This window comes from Triturus cristatus, chromosome 1_2 (assembly GCF_964204655.1).
Source record: "Triturus cristatus chromosome 1_2, aTriCri1.1, whole genome shotgun sequence".
In the NCBI taxonomy this organism is placed as follows: Eukaryota; Metazoa; Chordata; class Amphibia; order Caudata; family Salamandridae; genus Triturus; species Triturus cristatus.
In genome coordinates, this window is record NC_140580.1 from 276,160,794 (window position 1) to 276,179,657 (window position 18,864).

General features: G+C 47.2%; 1 protein-coding gene and 1 long non-coding RNA gene across 2 annotated transcripts in view; one reads left to right on the forward strand and one right to left on the reverse strand.

Moving 5' to 3' along the window:
• TLL2 (tolloid like 2) overlaps window positions 1-18,864 on the forward strand; it is a 2,438,103-nt gene that overhangs the window by 2,103,298 nt on the left and 315,941 nt on the right. The window lies entirely within an intron of this gene.
• Window positions 422-2,136, reverse strand: LOC146867155 (uncharacterized). Its single transcript, XR_014961089.1, has 2 exons — window positions 1,974-2,136; window positions 422-1,680 (listed from the first exon to the last, which is right to left on the reverse strand). It is a non-coding gene; the product is annotated as an uncharacterized LOC146867155 (long non-coding RNA).

Consider the following 18,864-nt stretch of genomic DNA (forward strand, 5'->3'; position numbering starts at 1 on the left):
ATTACCACGACATACAACAGGGGAATCAGTACTACCACATATCAGATCACACAAAGACCGCTAGTTGAGCACAACCTGTTCTCCGGTTTGAGGAGCTCCCTTCTCCCTTATTCAGTTACTACTTACCTGTCCAGGATTCACATCTGTTCAGATCAAGACAACCGACTAGAAGAATAGGCTATCCTCTCATACGAGAACACGCAGCACATGTTGGGGCATTATAATCGGGACCACTATTTATATATCAGATCACACAGAGACTGTTAGTTGAGCACAACCTGTTCTCCAGTTTGAAGAGCTCCCTTCTCCCTTATTCAGTTACCGCTTACCTGTCCAGGATTCACGTCTGTTCAGATCAAGACAACTGACTAGAAGAATGGGCTATCTTCTCATATAAGAACACGCAGTACATACTGAGACATTACCATCGGGACACTTTATTACTCATACATTTACAATCGCATAACATAGCAATATAATGTGTAACCTACAAAGAAAAGCGAAAGGTTAAGTTGTATACTCTAATAGTAATAGACAACCTGCAAGGAAAGTGAAAGGTTAAGTTATATACTTCAATAGTAGAGGGTTAACATCACCTGGTTATATATATTCAAAGGTCATCTAGGTTCCCTTCCCGTCTGCGCCTTGGCTTCGCCTGGAAGTCACACCTTTGCAGTCACAGATTTACTCCCTTCTCTGTTTCCCCCGAGTCACTGGAACCTCCTCCTCATTAGTTAATCTCTTCTCTTTAGATTCAGGTTCATCATCTGTCTTCCCTGGAATAAGTAGTAGCTTTACTGCTAACGGCCAGATGCCGCCTACGGTCTAGAAGCAAGTGCCAGTCTCTGCCTCAGACTTTCACTAATATAGATGTGCATTCTCTCATGGAAATTTCCAGCTCGAAACCTGCCGCCCACCAAATTCCTGTACCTCCCCGTGCCAAGGACACGTTCCCAGCCGGCCGGCCTGTTGTAGTGTCTTCAGCATGAAGGAGAATACAATCCTTCGATAAGGGCCGGCCTGAACCGGTTCTCTTCCAAGCGAATAACACCTTCTAACTAAAACACTGCCTATGACCTAGAAACTTCCCAAGCTGCTAGAGCAGGAGGAAAGATGGAGTCTCTCCCATTTAAGGCCTACCAGGCCTGAATGCAGCACAGCTCCATTAGATACCCTTACTACAGAACATATTACCCCTAATGCTAACGAATCTATCCCCTAGGATATGTATGCAAACCCTGATCTATGGGGAAGAACACAGGGTCATGTTGAAGTGCCTAATAAATAGGCTCTATACACTACTCTAACCCTTAGACTTGAATGGAAAGAGACTGAAGTCACATGGACTGCCCTGCAACACCGGAAGGCCGGGAAAATCGAGCAGTACATTCCACCCTTGACTTCAGTCTATTATACATTCAATAAACATGCTTTCCCGTTTAAGGCCTACCAGGCCTGAATTCAACACAGCTCTATGCAATACCCTCACTATAGGGCAAGTTATTCTCAAGGCTAACAAATCCATCCCCTAGGATATGTATGCAAACCCTGATCTAGGGGGAAGGACACAGGATCATGTTGAAGTGCCTAATATCTCTCCCGTTTAAGGCCTACCAGGCCTGAATTCAGCTCCATGAAATACCCTCACTATAGGGCAAGTTATCCTCAAGGCTACCGAATCTATCCCCTAGGCTATGTGTGCAAACCCTGATCTATGGGGAAGAAGTGCCTAATAAATAGGCTCTATACACTACTCTAACCCTTAGACTTGAATGGAAAGAGACTGAAGTCACATGGACTGCCCTGCAACACCGGAAGGCCGGGAAAATCGAGCAGTACATTCCACCCTTGACTTCAGTCTATTATACATTCAATAAACATGCTTTCCCGATTCAGGCCTACCAGGCCTGAATTCAACACAGCTCTATGAAATACCCTCACTATAGGGCAAGTTATCCTCAAGGCTACCGTACCTATCCCCTAGGCTATGTGTGTAGGCCCTGAGCTATGGGTAGGAGCACGGGATTGTGTCACAAATGTCTAATAGCTAGGCCCTATTCACTACTCCAGTCCTTAGACTCGGATGGAAAGAGACTGAAGTCATATGGACTGCCCTGCAACACCGGAAGGCCGGGAAAATCGAGCAGTACATTGCCACTACCAACAGCGACCATAATCGCCTTTGCGTTACTATGAAGTCTCTGTGGGATGTCCCTTTCCACCTTGAGAGCACCCCAATCTTAACCACCACTAGAGATATTGTTCCTTCCAACTGCAAAAGATTCCTAAAATTGCGCAAGGTCGCATTGCAAGAATCTAAAATCGCTGGTATACGGCAAGTCCTGGCCCTGAGCACTTCAGAGCTTCAGGCTGCAGTCTCCGACCCACGGGGACTGGCAGACGTACTTACTGTGCATTCACGCACAGTGGAACAACTGAGTACATATATCCTAGCACCCAGCAAGAGCAGTAAGCCCAGTGTGTCGTCCAAAGGGCCCCATTCGTGGTACACGAAAGACTGCAGGCTCAAACAACAGCTCCTAGCCACAGTAATCAGAGATAAGAATTGTCCTCTGATTAAAGTTGCTAGGAAGAAATATTGAGCAGCTTTGCATCAAGCAAAGATAACATGGGACTAGTCACGCTGGCAGCAATGGAAGGGAGCAACCTTAGCCAAGGATACCAATTTATTTTGGACCCTAGTTACCCGGGGCAACAAGAAAGATGTATGCTCACTCCCTAATTGTATCCCAGGCCACGAATGGCATGACCATTTCTGGAAGCTTTATTCTGCACCAGAGGCCATGCCACTCAAGGAGCCATGTGACTTTTATGACCTTTCCAATGCTGATAATGACAGTGAGTCCTTTGTTCTGGCTGAGATTAAGGCTGCGCTAAGGAAAATAGTCCCTGCCAAAGCAGCCAGACCAGATGGTCTGCCTGGTGACTTATTTCTCGCAGACTCTACAAACTGGGCATGTTACATTCTTCTCCTTGTTAATGCCATTGCCAGCGGCAGCCCAGTACCGGGGTCCTGGAAGGGCGCCGAGGTGGTCCCGTTCTAAAAAAAGGGCGCTAGAGAAGACCCTTCAAACTATAGACCAATTAGTTTGATAGATGCGTTGCAGAAGGTCTTTGGTAGAGTTCTGTTACAGAGGATCAAACTAAAGGCAGAAGACAAAGCTATCCTCTCTCAATATCAGGCTGGCTTTAGGGCCAGCACTAGAACGATCGAGCAGGTTTTCAGGCTGCTCCTTATATACTGGAAAACAGTGGTAATTGGCAAGGTCAGTCTTTACCTCGCATTCATTGATCTAAAAACTGCCTTTGACCTGGTTCCCAGGAACAAGCTGTGCCATACACTTAGTGACATGGGTATTCCCCCTTTTATCCTCAACCTGCTGGTCCGGCTCCATGAGGGTAATTATGCTCAGGTGAGATGGGGAACACAAGGTCAGCTGATGGAGCAGATCCCTGTCAACAGGGGAGTCCGCCAGGGTTGTGTCATGGCACCCACCCTGTTCTCCTTATATAAGAATGGGGTGGTTAGTTTTCTGCAAGAAGATCCAGCAGATGCACCAACACTGGTAATCTGCTGGGGTCTAAGACCCCAGCAGGATTACAAAGATTACTTAATAGATTTCAGCTCTTCTATGACTCCCGGGGACTGGTCATCAACACCTCAAAAACCAAGTTCATGACATTCAACCCCCACAAATCGTTTAGAAGCAATCTTGTGCTGGGTGTGGCACCCCACAGAGAGAGTCGGTACCTTTGACTATCTTGGTGTCCTCACAAAGTAGGCCAGTTGCACCGGCCCTCAAAGTTTATGATGCCAAAGCAGTCAGCACAGCTTTTTACGGAGCTGAGCTATGGAAATTCGATAATGTCGATGACATCTGTAGATCTGAACATAAGTTCCTAAGAGACTTGGTGATGCTGCCCCATAATATCCTACTAACACCTTTAATGCTTGACATGGCCAGGCGGTCGATAGGTGACACATCAAGGTTGCGCCCACTGCTCTTCTGGGCTCGTATCAGGCGGATCCCCGAACTCTCTAAATATGCCGAAGCACTCACTGAGGTCATATATATATATTCTGACTACAGAATTAGATGGATTTCAAATATTAGGAAAACACTGATAGCTCTGGGCTTTCAAGGACATTGGGACAGGCAAGATCCACCAAGTAAAGAGGAGCTCAAACGGCTGTATTGGGAACGGGTGGACAGCAAGGAAATCAGAAAACTCAATGTGGGCAGATTGACGGAAGAAATCTGTTTGCATAAGCAGACTAGATGCCTTCAGCCCTATTTGGATATAATTCAGGTTCCGAGGGACAGGACGCTGTACATTCATTTTCGGTTCGGCACACTCCCTGTCTGCGCACTAATCGCAAAATGGCACCCAACCAAACAGACATTGGAGTATTGTCCCTGCTGCTGTGTTGCTCATGTTATGTTTGTTTGTCCGGCGTATAATGCACCAAGGTCCAAATGGCTAAAACCAATCTGCCGACAACAGGGCACACAGGACCATCGGGTTGCTTTGCGCATTTTTAGGTCTGACCCAAGACCTCTTTTCGTGTGTGGTGTGGACAAGTTCCTCAGCAATGCTTGGCTAATCAGGCAAAAAGCCTACCAGAAGTGGCCTCACATTGTACCCCAGAGGTTGCGATGAAATTGTTCTTGCACGTGAAGGCTGTTTAATCTTCCATTGAGACCACATCTTATGCACTGGCACTTTATATTAGATTGTCCCTGCTGTCACCCGAAAGAGGGCTTACCTAGTTTTTTATTGGGCATGCATTGGGGGTTTCACATTGTGCTTATTATGAGGCCCATACCAGGAAGGATTGTTATGTTCTCACCCCTTAACTGTTTTAATGCAAGCCACTTATGTTTTTATTAACACATTTTTTAATAGCTTTTATTGTGTAGCTCTCGACAACTGTAGTATCTATTGTGGTGCAGTATTGCACTCTTATGGACTTCCCGAGTACACTGTTTTGACTATTTCGCTGTATTATGTCAATTGGCACTTCTTCTATTTCTTCATAAATGTTTTTTAAAGCTTTTGTGACACAAGTTGTCGAAATAAAGCATATACATAACACATAACATAAATAGTGATGTGAAAAGTCCCTTCCTTGCAAGTTGCCTCCCAGTACGTGAACCTTGTCATACTTTCACCCTTTTAGGCTTGTTTCACTGTAGGGGACTGTTTTTAGTTGTTCTTGTGACCGTGTCAGGTTAGGCCTAAATTGGCCTGTCGTTTTGATGAAAGTGAATAATGGCAGATGGGAAATTTCCCACTTCAGACTGCCATGGATGTGGAATTAGAGGTAATACGAATCATGTTAATGGTCACTTCCAATGCAGGCTTAGACCCTTCAGGGAGTTCCCAGTCCTTGGCTTCCTGATCAGTTTTTGGTTCCGAGAGCGTGGGAGTTCCAACAAGAGTGGATGATGGCTTTGGTGTATCCTACCTATTTGGTCATGGTGAAGGTGACTGGACTGCCACTTGTTTGGGTGCTTTCACAAGCTCTTCTTGCTCTTTGAGAGGACTTGGCGCCGCAGCCAGGGTGACTGACTCCGGAATCTGGGGATCACGGTTCGATCGCCGGTGGCAGATTAGCCCAGCACCATGTGACTCTGGGCAATAGCTTGCTTAATCTTTCCGACGACCCCCACCGCCTAGAGACCCTTACGGGTGATTGTTTGCGCTTTATAAATGTGGATTATTATGATATTATTATTCTTGTTGTCTTTATAAGTGTCTCCAATGGTTCCCTGTGCGTTACCAGCCTTGGCAGGGATTCTGTATTTTCAGCCTGTAAACGTATGTCATAGGGTGGATAATCAGTTGCCTGTTGAGGACCCAGTGACTGTCGCTTATTTTGGCTGTCTGTGGTGCCTACTAAGGTCTCGTATTTTTGGTTGTGGTCCATTTGCAGTGTTTGACGCCATCCAGAGTCGGCTCTAGGTCGTTGTCTTCGTCTGGTTCTGAGCTTCCATTTGGATGGCAGCTTGCATTCTTGAAGATTGAGTATACATTGCATTAATCTGCTTGTTTAAGCTTCTTATTTATCGCCTTTCTGCGATTCTTTTATCTTCAAGTTTTGTTGGGTTTTTGAGGACTGGCAGGCACCTTGTTTTCTTTTGGAGCCTCGTCCTCATTCCTCCCAGTGGCCACTCAAGTTGTAGTTCCTTTCAGAATGGAATGCAACACTGCTGGCTTGGTACCATGAGCCGAATGTCTTCTTCGACTCAGGGTGCACAGTGGCATGGAGATTTTGATGCTCTAACCGTCCATGTTCGTTATGTGATCTTTCCTGGCTCTTGTTCCTGAGTCATTTTGTGGTATCTTCCCTAAGTTACAATTAGCCACTATGGCCCAAACAGTGTTCTTAATGGTCAATTTTTATCATCTTAGTGTGGTCTTATGGTCCTCAGACAGACTGCTATGAGTGGTTGGTAAGGTTTCTAGCTAGTCCAGTATTGGTGAACAAGTACAAGTGGGTTGATGTGTTTCTGATGCGAGTTGAGCTCGATTTACAAGGGAATTTAAATCCCCTATTTTCATGTCACTACCAGATATAAACACCGCCATTGTCTTTAGGAGGGTTATTTGAGTATCCCTTTTTTTTTTGCTAGTTTAACATTTTGATGGAAGATTGAAAGAGTCTTAATGATGAGGTCCAGATGTCCTTGTTTCTGGGCATTTTCAGATGATGTACTCTTTTCTATTGGGGGAGTTTCTGTTGCAGGAATTCTGCAGTCACAGAACTATGCTTGGGATCATGGACCCTTAGTAGGCAGGGACTGAGTCATCCTACCACTCGAATACCCATGAGCCCAAGACCGACTAGCTATCGTGTCTCACTTGCCCTACTACTTACTCACAGAGTGACAAGTGATTAGACACCCCAGAACACAACACTCCCGATCCTCTCGGGAATCACAGTTGCAGGACACACCCTTTTGCTGTCACACTCGTACTAGTCCACAATAAGTTCTGACATAAACACGAGGAAAGGTTAAAATGTTTATTTTAATCGTCGTGCTCTAGTATACATGCCACAACAAATAGAAAAATGCCTAAAACAAATAAGGTCAGCATAACAAGTAGTCCATTAAATCATAAAAGGTGTTGTCATTATATACAACAGTGTAGCCTAAACTCCCTCCCATTCCACAGAAGCAAAATGATAATATAACAGACGATCTCTGGGTGTTAGCAGCAGACCCCGCACCTTAGCATATACAGATGGAAGTTCTACCTCTCAGGTGCTGTCACGCTCTCTTCCCTGGAAAGATCTCTCTTCAAGTGTGTGTGTTACCTATCTGTGCATACCTTATGACAAATTACATGTTCACAAACAACAGCTGCATTTGCATGCTTTGTCTAGGTGCTAAGGCCTGACCAGAACAGAATAACAAGGTACATTGTTGGTTGACCGTGTCTGCGGTGTTCAGACTAAATCCCAGGAAAGGACAGAATGCAAAAACAGCATGTTCTATGTAAAAGTACAGTGTCACTCAAAGCAAAATAAGTTTGTGTAGTAACATGCACAAAGCAGAGGACAGTCTACAACGTGCCTATTCTAACATCGGGAAAACGACAATTGCCTGCACGGGACATGTGACATTTCTAGTGTTCCTCCCACATAGGATACCACAATTTCTTCCCATTTTGCAGGGGTCAGCAAGGGCGTCTCATACCGTTTGGCCCTCTGTTGGTCTGCCGACTGCCTATGTGCCTATGATTCCTTGTGTTGGGCATCTGCTGGGTATCTGATGAAAGGGCAAGTCGGCAATGATCCTTGCTGCGTTTTTGTGGCGGTGTCTTTGCCTGTTTGTCGGGCTGATTGGCTGTGACGCATTAGTACACTGCCTACCTGAGTTGTTACTTGTAGTTAACCACCTCCTTTCTGTGGGCTCCATTGCTATTGCTGGTTTGTCTTCCAGCGCTATGGTAATAAGAGGTAGATCATCAAAGCCCAGTGATTATTCCGTATTACTGTTTGTCAAGGCTCCCCCTTCACCCCCTCGTGGGGAGGTATTCAGCGGTGGTTATTTATCTTTGTAGGTGCTCCCATGGTCCTGAGGACTGTTGCTTGATCTCAGTTGAGCTAAGCCTAGGGTTCCTTCCTTTGCAGCTTCAGTGCCCTTTAGAGAGGCTTGGATCTCAGCGTCCTTTAAGGAGGCCTGGTCTCAGCGTCCTGGGGCTCGTTCAGTTCGCCTGCCTTAGGTTGCAAACTGCAAAAGCTCTATCTTTGCTGTGTCTAGACAATGTATCGTGATTTGCTGAATCACAGTTGGTTTGAGAGTGGAGGGTAATTGTGGTATACCAGCGTTTGTTGTGTAAATTGTGGCAGCCAGGTCCTTGAGTTAAAAAAAAGTAGTAAAAATGTTGGTTTGGCGATTGCTGATTATGAGAGAAAAGTGATGATCTCTGATGTCTTCTTGGTCGGTGATTGAGTTGGGGCTTTTTTGTTACATGCCAGTGGTGCCGGTCTGGGGTGCTGTTTGTGCTTTTGTCGCCCCCCCACTGGGGTGGTCTCCTGGTCCTCATGATTTTTCTTGCAGTAGTAGGGTTTGGACTGCAGATTGCTATTAATTGCGAGATCGTTCTGGGTTTTCCCTAGTGTCCTGAAGTAACGTGCCATGTTTTTCTAAGACCAACCTCCTGCTTTCAGGGGTTGCAATCGGGGGACTGTGTGTCGAGGAGTCAGTTACTTGGACCTGGTGCTGCCTTTAGCCTTCTGTGGGACTACTATAGAAGGCTATTTTGTGAGTCTGGTTGGCCCCACAAAACTAGCAGACAGTGCTCAATGTTGATAACCACACTGGTCACTGAGAGCTTGCTGCCTAGAATGGATGGTGTAGCAGAGAGCACGGGCAGGGTAGGACAGTGGCGCTCACCGCAGTGGAAGCTGCATGGGGCGCTACTTCGACCACTTCCATGCCTAGTGGTACTCTACCCTATGCCATGGAGACTAACTCTCCTGGGGCACCCAGGCCAAATCCAAAAGCTAGCTAACCCCCAGCACTTTACCTTCTACTGTTATTGTCAGGTTTTTGTACTCCTCAGGATCCGGGTGATGCAATAAGAGGTCCACCTCTTGACATCTCAGAACTCCAACTGAAAAGTTACGGAGTGTCAGGGTGATCAACTGAGGGAAGGGAAAGGTTGGGGACAGCAGGGATGAGAACCAATAAGACAAAACAACAAATATCAACAATAAACACATATATGTCTACTCTCATAAAGTCTCGCTAAGGGAACATAAATACCTTTCACCTCCTCCTGGCTACCTCACGCTGGTATTCAGAATCCGAAAAAACAACCAATCCCTTGTGATGGAACATCCTATAAAACATAACACATTGTTTGAAACCATACGTATGCCATATTCATACACAAACACCCGAGGATCTTGTGTCTAACACACCCTGGAATCAGACCTCTTCCCTTGCTCACCTTAATTTAGTTTGACCAAATGGTATGAACAAAGTCTCGAAAGTAGAATATAGAAAAGTCAAACCCAAAAAAGTATAAATGGTCCGTTGACCTAGTCAGAGGGTTTAGTAGTAACACTCCTGGATGTCTCTTAATAGAATTTAGAACTCTTCATAAAAGAAATACGGATTCCTTAGTTTCCCCTAATAAAAACGCTTCCAGTATCACAATGTCACTGTGAATTATTGCCACAGCCAAAACCTTCTTTCCAGTAATCCATTCAAAAAGGAATTCGTAAACAGACAAAGAGTCAGAGAGGATAAAACATGGTTACGTCACCGCCGCCCAACCAACAACTAATAACTACAGAAAATGCAGTCTTCTGTGGTTCAAAGCACCATAGCCTGCTATTTTTTTATTTATTTTTTTATTTATTTTGATGTTTCCACAGACAAATGCAGGCAATCAACATCAGTTACAATTATGTTGAGAATCATAAAGAACAGCATAATATATATCAGCAAGGTATTTTGTATACAGTACGATAAAATATATGACAAAACCATAGTGACATGACCCAGATTATACAACAAACATAAATTAGCAGACTTATGACGTAACAGTTGACTGAGTGGTGGATGCTGGTGAAGTATGTGCGTCAGGTTCAGGGTGTATGACCAGTTCCCGGAGCCAAACAATAAAGGGCTCCCATATGTCTTTAGGGCGGGACGCCATTGGCATAAGGTCCCAATACTGTGTTAGTTGTTCCTGGCAGTATGTGATGTCTCGTAGCCATTGAGTAAGTCGTGGACGCCTCGTGGCCCCCCAATATATTGCAATACGTCTCTTTGCTAATAACAGCATCTTGGCGGTAAGTCGGCGGGCTGCTGGCAGAGTGCCCTCCACAAACCCAAGAAGTGCAGTCAAAGGGGAGTAGTCCAATACTTGTCTGGTAACTGCCTGTATAGTTGCATAAACCTCCTCCCAGAAGTCAGAAAGTGCGAGGCACTCCCAAGCAATGTGCAGAAGTGCTGCGGCCTCTCGCCCACATTTCCAACAGTGAGAGTCAGGTCGCAGTTTAAGTTTAAACAAGTGTAAAGGTGTACGATAATAGGGGTGCAGGAATTTAGAGTGTATGAGGTGCAATTTATAGTTCGGGGAGAGGTATTGGGTTTGCTTGCAACAGAACGCCGACTGGTCGTCCATAGGTATACCATCTTATTCCATCCTCCACTGATAAAGGGCCTGCGGAGCAGACCAAGGAGTATCAGCTTGCGTGAGAATGTAAAGCCTGGAGACCAGTTTACGGGAGGATGGCGTCGACAGCAGATTTTACAAGGGTTTCATAGTGGGTTGAGCCGCAGGGAAGGAGGGATGCAGTGCCTTACAGTTGGTTTTCAGTTGGTGGTAGAGGAGCTTATCTAGCAATGGCAGCTGTGCGCCATCTGGGCCTAACAGAGACTCTATAAAGACATCCTGTGGGTAAAGGTCACCCAATATTGTCAGGCCCAATTTGCATGCTCTACCTATAGCTCCGGCATTTTGTAAACATGGGAAGTGTGGGTAATATGCAAGTGGCACCGCCGGTGCATATAATAATAGGGGGTTAGTTGTTCTCCTCCGCAAACCCTCCCATGCCCAACGTAAAGTGTCCACCGTATTAATTTCTTTGTTGTTTCTGCGATAGGGATGATAGACAGCTGCATGTAGTGGGATGGGTTCTGCTATGTCCCGTTCAGTGGCTACATGGTGCGGGAATGGTATGGGATAAACCCAATAATGCAAATATTGTGCCTGGGCACTTAGGGCATAGAGCTCAAAATCAGGTGCACCGAGCCCACCCTTTGTAAGTGGCCTGGTCAGTTGTTCCCAATTCACTCGTGGCTGACATCTGGCCCAGACTACCTCAATCGCTAAAGAGCGTAGAGTATTGAAGAAGGCACGAGTGAGTGGTATTGGAATATTGGCAAATAAATAGAGTAGCTTAGGGAGGACAACCATTTTTAAAATGGCAATCCTGCCAGCTATTGTTAAAGGTAAGGCGACCCAGCGTTTAGCCTTATTTCCAAGCCAGTTTATGAACCTCCCATAATAGAGGCTCCAGATTTGGGACATGTCTCTACTGAGCCACACCCCTAAATATTTCACTGCATCATCTTCCCATAGCAAGGGAAACTCCAGGTCACTGTTCAATGGGGCATCAGTAAGTGGTAAGAGAGAGGATTTGGACCAGTTTATGTGTATACCAGACATTCCAACAAAGCGCAGCACCTCACGTAACACTGTGTTTAAATTATCTTCAGGTTTTCGAACATAAAGCGTGATGTCATCCACATACATAGATACTAATAGGTTCCTATCCGTAAACACCAGGCCGTAGGATGAATGGTGTTGACGGAGTCTGGCGGCCAACGGCTCAATTGCCACCACGAATAGCAGCGATGTCGAGTACCTCGAGTGATTGGGAAGGGATCAGAAATCAGTCCATTTACACGTACTCGTGCTGATGGTTTAGTGTATAGGAGCTTTATCAATTTTACGAAATTCGGGCTAAAGCCTAATCTTGGCAGGATAGTAAATAAAAAGGGCCATTCCAAGCTGTCGAATGCCTTAGTGGCGTCCAAAAAAGCAGCGACAGTCGGAAGGGTTGGTCCAATTTGGTGTAGCACAGTGAAAAAAGTACGTAAGTTATGGGCGGTAGAGTGACCTGGGATAAAACCCGATTGGTCCGGTCTAGCTAACAAGGGCATGAGAGGTTGCAATCTATTTGCTATTAACTTAGCTAAAATGTAAGCATCAACATTTATTAAAGAGAGAGGCCTATAAGAATCGCATTTCGTCTCTGCCTTCCCTGGTTTTAATAAAGCTATAATGACTGCCTCTCTCTCATCGTTCGCCCTGCTCCAATGGTTCCAGATAAACATCCAATAGATAGGGCGCTAGCACGTCAGCGTATGCCTTATAGAACAAAACAGTGAGGCCATCTAGTCCAGGGGCCTTGCCACTGGCCAGGCTCCTAATCACCTGTGTGATGTCCTCAACGGTGAAAGGTTCATCCAGGTATAGTCCATAATCAGAACTCAGCCAAAGTAATTCTACGGAATCAAGGTACACGGTTAAGTCAGGGTTAGGCGCATGTAGTGTGGCCGTGTAGAGGTCATTATAAAATGCAGTGAGGTGTTTGTGTGTGGCTTCTTGCCCAGTGATGAATGTGGAGTCACTACCTATTAACTTGGTAATAAAGGTGGGGGGTGTATCCTGTTTGAGCATATTAGCCAGGGTCCTGCCAGGCCTATCGCACTCCCCATATTGTCGTGCTTTAGCATGTTTCCCTGGGAACCTGGTTTCTTTTTCGGCTTCCAGCTCAAAAGAAGATATTTTATTGCGTATTTCAGCAAGCAGCTTGGTGTCGCCAAATATTGCTGTTCCAGGGAATGTATCTCGCCCTCAAGTTTGGTCAGTGTTTGGCGAATCGATTTAAGTACTCCAGACTGCTTAGAGATGCAAGCACCTCGCAGCACCACCTTAAAGGCCTCCCAGAGTACAGAGGGTGACTCCACCGAACCTACGTTGGATGTAAAAAAGTTGGTAATTTATAACCTGATCTCTTCTGTAAAGGCTGCATCTAGAAGAGCGTGTGGGGGTAGGCGCCAGCTAAAAGCTGGTGGAGATGTATGTGGTACCCTTCATGCAAGTAGTACTGGGTTGTGGTCGGATAAAGTGCGTGGCAGGTGCTCCACCTCAGTGGTCCAGGACGCTATGTCATGAGTGACAAACCAATAGTCTATTCTAGACCAGGCATTGCAAAAAGAAGTCACACACATGCCCTCTCGAGCTTTGGGGTGTGTATTACGCCAAATGTCTAGCAGTCCAGAATCTGATAAGAGTCTGTTAATCTGCTGCGTTGCCCCATGATGTGGATTGCGGGGGGCACCCAGTCTGTCACATTCATTGTTTAAAACTACATTGAAGTCGCCACCATAGATAATAGTGCCCCCATTAATTGCCAGGGTCTTAGCCCATAGATTAAGAAAAAAGGCAGGGTCCACTATATTGGGACCAGCATGAGGTGTGTGGAGAAGAACTTCCCGGTCAGTATCACAAATCCCTGATCGTGATCAACATGTATCTGGTCTGTAGTCCATACCAGGCCTCTACGTAATAATATCGCGACACCCCTTGCATAGTTGGAATAAGGGGCCAAATACACTTCACCCCAATATTTATTGCGCAGTTTAGTGTCGGCGGCATACCTTAAATAAGTTTCTTGCAAGAAACAAATGTCAATGTGGCGTCTGCGTAGATAGTTGTGTACCAGTCTCGACTTTTTAAAATCATTAAGTCCCCTAATGGTCCAGGTAAGAAACTTAGCCTCTGTCATGGTGGAGTATTTATACGCCAAGGGGGCCATGTAAGAATGGGTAAAGAACGGTCAACTGTAGGGTCTGTAAAAGAGGTATTTAATGTCACTATCCGTATGTGTAGTTCAATGAATGTTGTCATCAATTCATTAAAAAGTAACTTTATGTCGATCTGCCTATGCGGATACCCTGCAACATGTATATTTGTGTCTGTGAAGTTTTGTACCCCCCATTTCCCACCCCCTCCTACTTCACCCTCCCAAATGGGTCGAGTAATCAATCCCTCCACCCACCCTCTAGACATACTATCCCCAAATCTAGAACACCGAAACATGGGAGATCTCCCGTGGGGTTTGGGTTGGTGACTTAAACCTGCCTGTTGGCAGGGTGGCCGGACCTAACACATTTAAATCCAGTCCCTCTTAGGCACATCTTAGCGAGGAAAATCGCCATCTGGAGAATGGACATCAGCCAGCATCAATAGCATGCACATAAAATATAAACACTAGATATAAACATAATGTCATCAGAAAACACCACTGAAATAACGTTTGGCAGGTGCAAGTGTCTAGGAGTGACCCCGGACCGGGGAGTAGGGAATAAAAGCAGAGACTGCAAGGTCAATCGTTATCACTCAGATTGGGGTCTGCATTGGAGTGAAATGGCGAACGCAGGGGCGATGGCCGCAAACAGATATGCTTAGCGAATTTCAGAGCTGATTTGGTATCTGTAAAGAATTGGGATTGTCCATCATGAGTTATTTTTAACTTCGCCGGGTAGAGCATGGCATATGGGATGGATGCCTCGGCAAGTAGTCTTTTAGTTGTCACAAGCTCTCGGCGAGCCGCCTGTACAGTAGGTGTATAGTCCGTGAAGAATGAGAGCTTATTGCCTTGGTGCACAATAGGACGGCGTGTTCTGGCTTCTCGAAGAATGACATCTGTCACCATAGTTCAATAGGCGTGCAATAATTGGTCTTGGTGGCTTTCCCGGAGCCGGGCGGGAGCCAAGGGACCTGTGAGCGTGCTCAACCGTCATAACCGGGGACAGCACTGAGCCAAAGAGTTCGCAAAGTAGGCTGTCAATATAGGGCTCCATCTTCGGTATAGCGGTGGGCTCCGGCAGACCAAGGATTCGCAGGTTATTGCGTCGCGAACGCACCTCCAAATCCTCGTTCTTGGCTTTTATCACATCTAAGACTTTTTCCATGTTGAGTAGTTGAGATCTCATTTCAGAGTGGGAGTCATGTGTATCTGAGAGCCGATTTTCAAGTGAGTCATGCCTGGTCTCATGGACCTCCACCTTTATCTTCATGCTATCTAAGCCAGAGGCAAGTGCATCGATCTTAGAGTCTATAGTTTTAAGACTGGAGCGAACATCAAGCATTATAGCACGCAAATCCTCCTCCTGTAGCTCAGCCCAATCTATAGAACCCTGCATGCCTTCTGCCCCAGACGGCGCCTCCATGGTGTGGGTCTGTCTTTTACTCTAGAACAGTATTTTGGGCTGCTTAGGATCTGTCTTGCCCATTTCTGAATAGTAATCAATCTGACACAGGTGGTCTATGGAGCAGTAAATGGATCGCGACAGAGACAAAGATGACCAGTCCAGCATGGAACGTGAGCTTTTGGGGACCGTCGCACCGTTTTAGTACTTCCTTGCTACAAATGGCCAACACACGTATAAACACGTAGCTGGAGGTTAGGAGCACATGCGGTTTATGGCAGAATGTTTCTATGGACCAGATCGCAGGTGGAGTCCAATGGATCTTCCGGTGGGTCCAAGTGTCTATGTCTTTGACGCAGAAGTTAAGGACCGATGATGGTGAGGCTGCAGTAAAGTCCTCCGGGAGACCAGGACAGCGGGCCACCCAGTTGCACAGCGGTCTCCACCATCCGGATGGGAGCCACTGGTCTATGGGACCCTAAGAGACCAGTCAAATCTAGGCAGAGAGGTTCGTATGTCCAGAATGCACCAGCTATAGTATGTGGGCCGGTGCGGTAGCCAGCAGTCGACCCCGGAACAGTATCTGGTGCAGAGGGGCTCCCGAGCCACAGCATGGGCAGAGCAAGGAGGGAAGGCCCCACACAGAGGGCCCCGCGACCCCAAGAGACCAAAACCGGCCCCACCAATCCAACCACGCTGAACCCGTAGTTAACAGGAAAGTTAGCACGGTGTGGTAAGGCCCTCCCCAGTCCACCTCGGCCCCCGCGATCCTCCCAGGCAGGGAACCCCCCCTCCCCGACCAGCACAGAATCACGGGTACACCGCACGTCAAAAGGCCCCCAGGGGTATAGCCACGTGTTCCCAACCACACAAATGAATGCTATATGGTGTAGGCACATGAGGCCGGGCCCAAGGAAGATCTCCCAACACAGGCACACTCCCAATCCTGCTTACCGCTATGGCTTTTGATGGCTGTTTCTTCACTCCACTCGCAGCCCAGCAGCACTTACCGATCCGATGAAGCAGGTACAGTAGCGTTGGATGGACTGTTCTGCATTGAATGGTTTGCAGCTCCGTCACATGTGGCACACCCGGTCGCCCCTCCGCTCACCAGGACATAGAGCCAAGCATGAGGGCAGCGAGGCCAGTCCACAGCCACGATGTAACTCAGACGTAGGGTCGGCAGTCCTAAAGGACACACGGCCATTCGCCGATCGAGACAGCACCTCCACCACGCCGCTGCCGCCCTGGCCCCCGACCACACCGCACCACGCACTTTGGGATCCAATGCAAGGCACGTGATCGATTCAGCCAGTACACGGCCAAGCCTCAAGGTAGGTATGGGGCTGATGGTCTGTCACTGCCTGCAGTCGTCTGCCGATCACAGTAGCTCCGCATCTCTTAACCGCGGCCGCAGCCTCTAACTAGGCCACAAAAGGCGCAGTCGCGTCTCTCCGTCAGCCGGCCCGGCCGTCACTCGGCACACTGATTAGGAGGCTTCCGAAAAGGGCGCCGCTGCCAGGATTGTGACAGACGAACGCCGCCAATGTCTTCCCCCAGGGGCTTAGTTTTAAAAGCACCGGGGACCCGTTGAAAGGATGTTAAATGTTAATAATGGATTTTTAGGTCTGGCCTGCAGAGCCCCTTCACCAGGCGGCCATTCTGCAGCTCGCCGAAGCCAATCCCCCACCACAGCCTGCTATTACTTGCTGATGCGCCATCACCGTTTGGTGAAAGAGTGAACTTCTGCTCTCACTCACCGTCCCTCAATTCTTCCTGATGTCTAGAATCCTCACCAGGACTCGAAGAATGCTTTGCCGAGCACTTCAACACCACGGCTTCAGAATCCCCGGGGACAGCTGCCCTGAGTCCATACACCTCTGCTGATGATCTCCGACCCCCGCCCGCCTCAGGAAACTAGACAAACATTCAAAATTACGCACGCTGCAGAATGCGCAACGCGTCCTCTTGTAGACGCTCGCTCCTCCCCCCCACTCGGCCTTCTGGGAATTGCAGTTCCAACCGGCTAGGCAGGCGCTACACAACGCGATTCCTGACAGTAGTCCCTCCCGTGAAGCGCTTCCTAGACCCAGGCTTGTCGGGATCCTTGCGGTAAAATGAGTTCACAGCAGCTGGGGCATGCACATTGAAACATGGCTCCCACGAATCATCCTCAGACGAGTACCCCTTCCAGGAGACGAGATACCACAATTTCCCCCTTCGATACTGGGAGTCCAGGATCCTCTTTACCTCGTACTCCAGACCACCTTCGCAGGACACAGGAGGTGGCGCCCTCCTTCGAGCCCCCACCACCGGCTTCAAGAGGCTGCAATGAAACACCGGATGGATGCGGAGACTACCAGGCAACTTCAGCTTGTAAGCAACCGGATTAACCTGTTTCACCACGCTGTACGAGCAAATGAATTTAGGATGGAATACACTGTGCAACTTGAATTTAATGTTTCTTGTGGCCAGTCAAACCCGTTCACCAACCTGGTATGTAGGGCCGTTGATTCTGTGCTGGTCATCCCATCGTTTATACACCTGTTTAGCTACCAGCAGGTGTCATCTCGCCTTCTTGTGGACAGAGTGTAGAGTCTCATTGTTATATGATAACTCCGCCATCCACAACAGACACACCCAAGAGTCCTGAGCCTCCAAGGCATAACACCGCAGATATTTCTTCAAGGTCTGATTAAGTCTTTCGGTCTGTCCATCTGTCTGTGGGTGGAAACTGGTTGAGACCACCGATTCGATCTGCATAGCCTTACACCAGGTACTCCAGAAACTTGCTATGAACTGGGCAATCCATGAAGTCTGGGCAATCCATGAAGTCTAATGACATTGTCCAGCAGTAGTTGAGCTGTCAGGCCTGCTGTGGGCAAGTTCTTGCAAGGGATGAAATGGCCCATTTTGGTAAGGCTATCCACTACCACCAAAATGGCCGAACATCCCTGATCCATAGGTAATCCTGTGATGAAGTCGAGGCTGATGTTTTGCCAAGGCTGTTGAGGGGTTGGCAGAGGCATAAGTTTCCCTTTCTTTTTACTATATTCCTCTTTTCCTCTAGCACATTCCTCACATTGCGAAAGCCGAACACGAACGTTTTTGGCCAACGAGTACCACTAGAAGTGCCGTTAAACCTGATGCACAGTTTTACTGATTTCTGGATGACCTGCCAAAGGAGACACATGGCACCATTCATATGCTTTTTTCTGCAGTGCTTCAGTGGAGAGATGCAGTCTATTGTTCTGAAAAGGCAGTCCTTGGTTGATAGTACGAGCAATATCCTCTTGTGCCCACTTCTCCCACCATTCTGCCGATTTGTTCTTGGTCACCTCAGTCAGAACATTTTCAACCCTTAGAACACAGATGACTTTTTCAGGATCGATAATAGCCTCGGGGATGCTGGCGAGAGGCTCTATAACTGCTTCTTGCCTGGACAAGGAGTCTGCCTTACGGTTATCTGTTCCTGGTCTGAAAGTAATAACAAAGTCATATTCTGCAAAAAACAATGTCCATCTCATCTGCCTCTGTGTGAGATGATGCGCTGTCTTCATGTATTGCAAGTTCCTGTGATCGGAATACA